Here is a 9,551-nt window from a genome sequence, read left to right on the forward strand (position 1 = left end):
CGAATTTCAGACAGCAGCCACGCCCACAAAGGCATACGAATCAAAACATCCTGGAACAAAACCTTCTTAGTTTTTTTGTACTTTAATTCCTGAAAGTTTGAAAAAATTAAATGAAGTTTCTCAGTTCTTTAGTGAACCATAACTGTGTTTGTTCTACAGGAACACACATGCGTTTAGGCACATACTTTTCAAATAATCTATGTACAGTAAAATTAAAATGTGCAACGCTTTGCTCAACTTTTTCTTTGTATATAGGCCACGACAATTTAGACAATTCTTTATTAAGTTTTTTAAAGTTGGCCTGCGAAAAATCAAAGCGAATATTTGGCTCGTATGTTTGGACATCGCAATTTTGACCATCGTTTATAATTTCGTAAAATATCTCAATAGCAGGGTGGTAGACATCTTCGGGCAAAACTAGTGGGTCACATTTATTTACAGCCGACTTAGATGCATCATCAACATAAACAAGATCTAATACTTTGCCAAACTTATTGCGAAGTACATTAACTTGATTCAGGCAGAGTTCAGCCATCTCCTCTAAAAATACGTTGTTGCACGCGCTAGACGAGAAAGGTACAATATCATTGTCAATGATGTTTCATGATACATTTGGTAAATTAAAGTCACCCAACACAATCAATGAATCAGAGGGTTTAATCAATGAATTAATTGATTTCAGTAAAGATACATGTTGTGAATACACTGATAAGTCAGATCGGGGAGGAATATAGCATAGAGCTAAGTAAGTAAACCCCCTTCCAACCTGAACACGAATGCATTTGAATTCTGCAGATTCGATGTGTGGGAGACTAACTTCTTCAGATGGTATTGAAGAGTCTACGGCAAAGAGTACGCCACCGCCGACTCTGTCCTCCCGATCTTTTCTGTAGATATGATAATTATTTGAAAAAATCTCTGAATTAAAAGTGTGAGGTTTGAGCCAAGTTTCAGTCAAAGAAATTATATTATAATTGCATTCAAGGCCATTAAGATATAAATTCGTTAATTTAGTATTTATGCCTCTTACGTTTTGACAATAAATACTTAAAGCAGATTTAGTAATCAGTTTTTTGGTTCTGTATTCTGACGGGGAATATTTGCTAAATTATTATTTTTGTTGGGCCTATACTCAAATTCACGAACGAAAGCTCCGGAGGGCCAAAAAGAACTACTAAGCAGCATGTCAAAATTTTCTAAATTTACGTCTATTTTAAATGAAGAAATATTTCTTTCATATTTAAAGTTAAATTTTCTGATACTTAAGTTGACAGTTTTAACTTTGGACGAGATGTAAAACTTTATATCGTCCTCGGAAGTATCCCTCGAAAATCTAGATAAAAATATAGACTTCTTTGGGGGAACCACAACCAGTCTCCTAGTATCAGACTCGATTACCGGCGGACGGGGTTGAGTAACTGAGTTACTAGTTAAGGGTAGAGTAAGCGTTGGAAGATTGGATGGCGGTGCCACAACTTCAACGGGGGGCGGGGAAGATACTGCAGGGTCGTTATTATTAGAAGCAGACTTTGATATACTTTCTTTTGAGGAAGATAACTCCGTTGTCTGTGGACATGGAGAAGAAAGATTAATTAAGTCATTCGGAAGAGTGTTCTGACGTGGAACGGTCTTTTCATTAGGCGGACTATGAAGACGCTTACGTTTTGACACACGAATGTCCTTCATAGATTGTACGGTATCTAAGCATTTAAAAGATTTAAATACATTTTCGTAATGTTTAAATTTTTCGGTCAGTACCGACAACTCTCTCCCTACCTCAGAAAACCCATTTCTGGTTTGCCTAAACAACTTAAAGAGATCAACTTCGGTTGACCTGCACTTTAAGCAAGACCAGCGAAGACCTTTGCCATCATTAATAGCGTCCAGAATTCTTCCTGTCAAACCAGCACATTTTAGATGGCAAATACCATCACAGAGCCAGCACGATAAGTAGCGTTCAGATTCGCTTTTGATTTGGCAGTTATCAAGATCACACTTCATATTGAAAGATTTAATAACACTTATGCTAATAAAAAGACAAGCAAAATAAGTTTAACACAACACAGCTGATGTATTTAGCTTAAAAATATATGTAGCGAACAGTTTGAGTATCACTGTAATGTGACACTTAATAAACGCAGCGCAAACAGCTGTGACAAGAAATACTAAACGAAGTAAACAAAAAGAGCAAAAAGAAATGTGCAAAAATAGAAACGATCTCAGTTAACTACAAAGGAATAACAACAACAATGATAACAACATGACTCGGCAATATTAGATGTAAGCTAGTGAAATTTGATTAAATTTAATAAAAACCACAAAAATCACAAAACTTTCACTTAGCTTCGGTTATTATCACAGTAAGATGCTCGTAGGCACTTTTTATAGCAACTTTTACTCAAAATTAGCACAATAACCTTTGCAAAATACAAAGACCAATCAAGGCACAAATAAGTAGAACTTCACAGCTTGACGTTTGCGCTAAGATTTCCTCTATATCTTTCCAACTATTACCCTGAACTTAATATATAAGGTACCGTTTGAAAGGTATTGGCCTATAGAATAACACTAAGGGCCGTTTTCTCATCTAACCTTTAGTTTACCGGCCACTTTATCGTCCCGATATACGAATTTTCGTTTTCTCATCAGCGCATTAATTTCTCGAATCGATAAACTGTTGCTCACCCGATGCAACCTTTAAAATTTGTACCCAACTTTAAATTTTGGTTTGGTTTTGGTTCATGAGTCAGATATATTAGATATTTCAACCAAGGTTTTGGTTTTTGCTAACAGTTGCTCTTGCTCTATATTTGCTTATGTTGCATTGCCAACCATTGAAATTTTATGACGAATGTAGTGAAGTTTCACTCCCGGAAATGTAGTGAAGTTTCACTATACGGAATAACAAATTTATTTTTACCGGCAAGGTAAGAAAACGAAAACACTTTAAAGTGAAGAACAATTTATCTGCTCTGTTAGTAAAGGCAACTTTACTGCTTACATTAGAAAACGGCCCTAAATATGTTGGGTGTACCCACATGCCCCTTAAACCGGCGAAAACAAAAAAACTTTTTTTGTTTCGCAACACTTTAGCCTAATTTTTAAGAATCCGGTTAATCGTTTAGGAAGCTTGAATAAATTTTCTAGACACACTCCGCAAGACCTTTCCAACGATATCTCAAACATGTCGATTGGACGTCTGGATAAAAACTTCCAAATCTCGTGTATATATAAGCGAGTCATTTCAGCATGCTACTGTGGCACGGCAGTGCGCTGCGATAAGCGAGTCATTTTAGCATGCTACTTTGGCTGCTTTCGTCACTCGCGCGCACTGCTGTGCGCTGTGATATAGATAATTTAATTTGTTCCCAAAACTCGCATAAATTTAAATTTTTTTAAGTTCTTGTGCTCCGGTAGAAAGGGTGTGAGGTAGAAAAAGACAAAACCATTTCTATAAGAAATCAAAACTGCCAGTCTTGTAATGCAATCCAGGTTTGTATGAAGTAGGGAAAGAAGAAAGTATTTGTGTAAATAACTAGAAGTTTTTAACCAACGTAAATATAAAACAAATCGAAATATACTCAGCGCTGCATTTCCAAATTGTACCAAAAAGGTCTATGTGGTGTCAATGTACTTTCTGGTTTTAAATTGTACCAAAAAAGCACAATTGTGGCAACTTTATCATCGCTGCCCTATTCTGCATCTCTTTCGTATTCTGATTTTGCTACGAATCGTAGAAATAGTATGCTGCAATCCGTATAGTATTTTCGAACTTTCGAAATTAGTAACAATGACATGCCTAAAAACGACGAGTACGCTTTTGTGGGTAATTTTGTATGAAAACAATCCTGTGTCGGAGGCGAGATAAAAGATGTAGATCGATGTGTGTTTGCCGGAAATATTAGTGGTGTTCATTTAAACAGATAAATTTGCCTTTCGAATATACGTATATTTGTATCAAATAAAACACCTCTTTGAGGTAAGATTTTCGAGTGACGAAAGCTGAACTAGAAACACAAAATTTATGATATCAATTTCGTGACGAAAATTATACGAATTTTTTAACTGCCTTTGAAACGTACGGAAAATCTTTTTTTATTTATTCGGAACGTTGCGAAATACCGTCTACTGCTAGAAACACTAAAAAAACAGAACTTTTGCAACGATTCGTATGAATAAATAAAAAGGTTTTCCCTACGTTTCAAAGGCAGTTAAAAAATGCGTTTAATTTTCGTCACGAAATTGATATCATAAATTTTGTGTTTCTAGTTCAGCCTTCGTCACTCGAAAATTTTACCTCAAGGAGGTGTTTTATTTGATTTTGTGTTTCTAGCAGTAGACGGAATCTCGCAACGTTCCAAATAAATAAAAAAAGAGTTTCCGTTCGTTTCAAAGGCAGTTAAGAAATGCGTATAATTTTCGTCACGAAATTGATATCATAAATTTTTTGTTTCTAGTTCAGCTTTCGTCACTCGAAAATCTTACCTCAAACAGGTGTTTTATTTGATATCAATTATTTTGGGGTAGCACATTTAAAATCGATGAAAATACAAACAATAATCTAAACGTTATATTTTTCTCAAATAAATTGCTAAAGATATTAATTAAATCTAAATTATGTATTCAAATCGATGTGTCCGTTGAAACATATAATTTTTCGAATACGGAATAAATCGAAAAAGAATGATCATATCCTTTGTATTCGAAAAAAAAATAATGCGTGATTGCGTTCTTAAAAAAGGTGTGAGTACCAGGTACCTACTCACGAAATTGGATGTGTAAACATACGTTTTTGGTTCGGTAAACCATTAGGCGATTGAGTTACATACATAGGTTTGGTTAGAAATCAAACAATAATTTCATTTCATCTTATTAATTTTCTGATATACATATAATTTATTTATTCATTTTCCGGTAACACCACATTATATGAATTCGCGCTTCTAGCATTGATAGGTCCGGGTTGTAATGGCAGTAATTGTATGTTTAACAAATAAATGAAAATGTTTATAATGCAATCAATAGATCCTTACGAATCCGCCATTACCAAGGCACTAAGTAACGTACGCACTTTTGTTCGCAAAATGCATTTATTTAAGTTGAAAGAAGACAAATTCCTTTGTTCGTCATTTATTCTTACTCGCTTTCTATCTTCCAAGGCGAATTCATATATTCATGTGGTAGGAAGAGTATAAAAACATAAAATTACCTTATACATTAAAAGCATAAGTATCACATGTATGCGTAGTCCAATTCACGAAATCATTTCATCGATCTGAGTAAAAACTAAGTGCATAAACTCTATTTCGCGTTAATTATAATCATGAAATGGTGTTCATTCATTCAGTTTCTACTCAAACGCATGAAATGATTTCATGAATTGGCCTACGCATAATGGTAGTAAATGACGGAATGAATTACAACAAACACATCCTTTTGACATAACACAAGCCTAAAACGTTGGCTCAAATCAATCCCCAATCAAGTTGGACATTTTGCACACAAACATTGCAATTTTGCGAGCAGTCTCATTGTAAAATCTAATTTTTACAATTTCATAGTTTCGGCTTACATTTATAAAATTTAACGAAAGCACGTACCTATTTCGGATGAGTTATCCATTTTCGGTTATTTAGTGTACAAAATAAACGCAAATTAAATGAGTTTGTACAACATGGTCATTAATGTAGCGATAAGTTGTACAACTTGCCAGAAAATCCAAATTTGTTGATATTTCATACAACCAAGACATAAATTCATTCAACAGGCCCACAAACGGTGCAATATAGAGCAAAATAACACCAAGTTGAACCAATGGTCGCTACGTTTATGGCTTTCTTTAAGAAACATCGGGCGAAAATTTCAACTGCTCCTGTAACACTACCTTATATAAGTTGGCCTTGCTATCATCCTCACATATGTTCATCAGAGTATACCAACGAAGGACGAGTTAATACAAGGAGATAGCGAGAGCACAAAACTACTCTAGAAAATTACACGCCCAATGACAAACATGAACAAATGTACAACAAACACATAATTTTTGACAATCAGTACAGTTCGCATTTATATCAACGAGCAGCTTATTAGATTTGTTTTCGTTTGTACTTCATACATATGTGCATATATACATGTACACAAACATATGTACATACACAAACATATGTACACACGTACAAATATATATACAACCATTCAAACATGAAAATATTGCTGTCCATAAGTACATACATATGCCCATCAGTACATCAACGAAGCCCGTTTGCTTCATCATAAATATATCCATACAAACAAATGTAGATATGTACGAATGGATGTAGTTACGCGAAGCACGCTTGCATCATTTATACAAGCTAACGCAATACTTCACATAACTCCACATAATGCTTGAAATACAATACCGGCGAACGGCAAACTTCGCCGAATTGGGCGATGCTGTCGTTCACCGTTCGCCCAGCTATTTCGCCTACTTAAACAGAATTAGAGCGGTAGCGAAAACAGCTGATCCCATTTGGTCGCCTTTATAATTTGGGTGACCATATTTAGAAAAAACTAAACCATATTTAGAAATGAGGAAATGATAACAAATATAAATGTAAAACAAAGAAAGATTATTATAAATAATTTGTTTCAAGCCAGATTTAACGAATCCACAACTATATTTTTCAAACAACAAAAAAAAATCGTGTTTAGGTTGTTTTCTTTTAAAACTTTGAAAGCAAAAAACAAATACGGCCACCTTTGGCACGCACAGCTGTCATCGCCCAGCAGGGCGATAGAAATAAATCTATCGCCATGAAACGCCGCCAAGCGAACTTCGCATTTCGCTTTGGCTGTGTTCAATTTCATATGCTTGCGGGTGTTCTAATTTTGACAGCGCGAATTTCGCTGTGGTGAGTTCGCCGTTCGCCGGCATTGTATTTCAGCTATAAGAATATAAGGGTAACCAAACACCCCACACGCGCAGCTCAGCACTTCATACAACTCAACATAAAGAAGATGGTAATACAACACCTTACACGCGCAACCAAAAAGCTGGACAACAAATTCCAGAGCAGCGACTGGCGTTTCCGTGGGAAACGCCTAATCAGCAAAATACCTGTCACGTTGACAGCACTCGGGCTTAACTTTTAGGTTTAGCTTTAGAATTAAGAGAATTTGTAAAGTTAGTTGTTAAACTCATATCAACAAATAAAGACCGGTCTCGTCCGGAGCAATTTTTTTTGTAACCTACCGAGCCGGGTAGTTTAACTGGCGCCCTGACGTGGAGCCCAGTCGCGAGTGCAAAAAAACCAACAAGTCCTAAAGAAGGCCACCTAATCAGCGGCAGGACATCGTTGAAAGCCTCGTAATAGGAGGAAAGGCTCCTTAAAATAAGAAGCAACATCCTACGACTGGAGCGATACAATTTCTTGGGAGGAACGCTTAAGTCAATAGACATAAAGCGTGTGTGGACACAGGAGCCGTAGTCATCGTGGGAATCATCCTCGAACAAACCGGAATAATCCTGCCCATCGCCTCGCATGATGCAACCTTACCTTATTTTGTAAGTTTATTTAACTATAAGTGAATGCAATATATTTAGTTGTGCGAAAAGCGTTAAAATTTTTTTAAGCAAGTGAATTTTATGTAATCAAATCAAATAGAAAGAAGTAAGAATCCTTACGAACAAAGTGAATTTTTTGAGAAAGATAATTAACATATATAGTTAGTTTATGTGACGAAATCAAATACTAATTTTTATAAAATTACAATTTTTGTGAAATTTTTAAAATAACATAGTTTATAAAAAACAACTTAACGGATTATAAATAGAAGAAAATAAATAATTAAAGTGCGAATAACTTGATAATCAAAATGCCTGAGGATAACATACCGTCAGTTCTCAGACCCTCCACCCTTACCACTGGCACTACAGCCAGCAGCAGCAGTGCTATGACAGGACTAGAAGAGACTATCCGCAGGATAGTCCGAACAGTTTTTCAGAGTGAGGGACAGAAACTAGTTAATAATATAGTGAATCCAAACCACGAATTTCTTAATTCGAGTGATGAGCCTGTAGTTGCTCAAGGAAGCACGGATTCCTACCGTGTTCCAGAGATAGCCAGGACTATCCGTGAATTTTCAGGGAACCCTAGTGAATTTAGTTCGTGGAAAAAAAGTGTAGAGAGGCTATTAGAGTACTACAGACAGCATCAGGGAACACCAAAATACTTCGGTATACTTATGGCAATAAGGAACAAAATCGTAGGTCATGCAGACGAAGTGTTAGAATCGTACAATATTCCACTGAATTGGACGGCCATTCGCTCTTGTTTAACTTGGCACTATGCCGATAAACGAGACCTAAAAACTCTAGAGTACCAGCTATGCAGCCTGGTTCAGGGACGCTTGCCGATTAGGGATTTCTATCAGCGAGTCTATTCACACCTCTCCCTGATATTGAACAAAATATCCTGCCTGGAGGAAAGTCCGGAAGCTATTAGAGTCCTGACTAACATGTATAGAGAGAAAGCTAGAGACGCTTTCATAAATGGACTAAACGGCGATATGCCAAGGCTTCTAGCAGTGAAAGAACCAAAGGACCTCCCACACTCACTTCATCTTTGTGAAATCCTTGAAAATCAGCAAAATTTTTCACCTCACAATAGGTTAAATAGACAAGTAGTTTCAACTCCTTTAAAATTAAATGCACAAAAGAATACGCTTTTAAATACCGAAGCATCCTACAATATTCCCGGATCATATTATCCAAAACTAACCCCTCCACCACTACCACCCAGAAATATGACACAATACCAACAAAGGTTCCCACCTGCTCAATTTGGTTGGAATACGCAACAACCTTCTCAATCCTACCCCACATTCGGCCAACCGGCAGGTCAACCATGGCCTTCTCAACCATTCCCTCAAGTTAGAAATACCTTAACGCCTTCTCGCCCAGTGGCTCCAAAGCCATTACCGAAACCGGAACCCATGGATGTCGACCGTTCCATGCATTCTAAGGCAATTAACTACATGAACAGACCAGGACCGAGCAAACCAGCAGAAAAAAGACCATCCAATACTTCTCACCAGATACCAATCAAGGCACAAAGGAACTTCCATATTGAAAGTGAACCGGAACAAGAGGAAGTACAGCAACAAGGATATGATCAAGAATGGACATCTACAATGGACGAATATGAGACCGCATTGAACTACGAAGATGGTTTGCAGTTATCTCAGGATTATGAGCAAACTCCAGCTGACTTTACGGACATACATTTTTTAGAATGACGTGTTCTTCGTTACCGTACATAGATTGCAGGACGAAGAACGGAGACATTCTTAAGATATTGCTAGACACTGGTTCTAGAAAAAATTATATCCAGCCACATCTGGTTCCAAAACCACTTCTTAACGAACAACCTTTCTTCGCAAACTCCATAGCCGGAAAAGTAGAAATCACCCACCACACTCTGGTAAATCTTTTCGGGAAAAAAGATACGAATTTAAAATTCTTTCTACTCCCAACATTGAATTCTTTCCACGGAATCCTCGGTAACGAC

This window comes from Rhagoletis pomonella, unplaced genomic scaffold (genome assembly GCF_013731165.1).
Source record: "Rhagoletis pomonella isolate Grant_MI unplaced genomic scaffold, Rhpom_1.0 Rhpom_scaffold_00014, whole genome shotgun sequence".
Classification (NCBI taxonomy): domain Eukaryota; kingdom Metazoa; phylum Arthropoda; class Insecta; order Diptera; family Tephritidae; genus Rhagoletis; species Rhagoletis pomonella.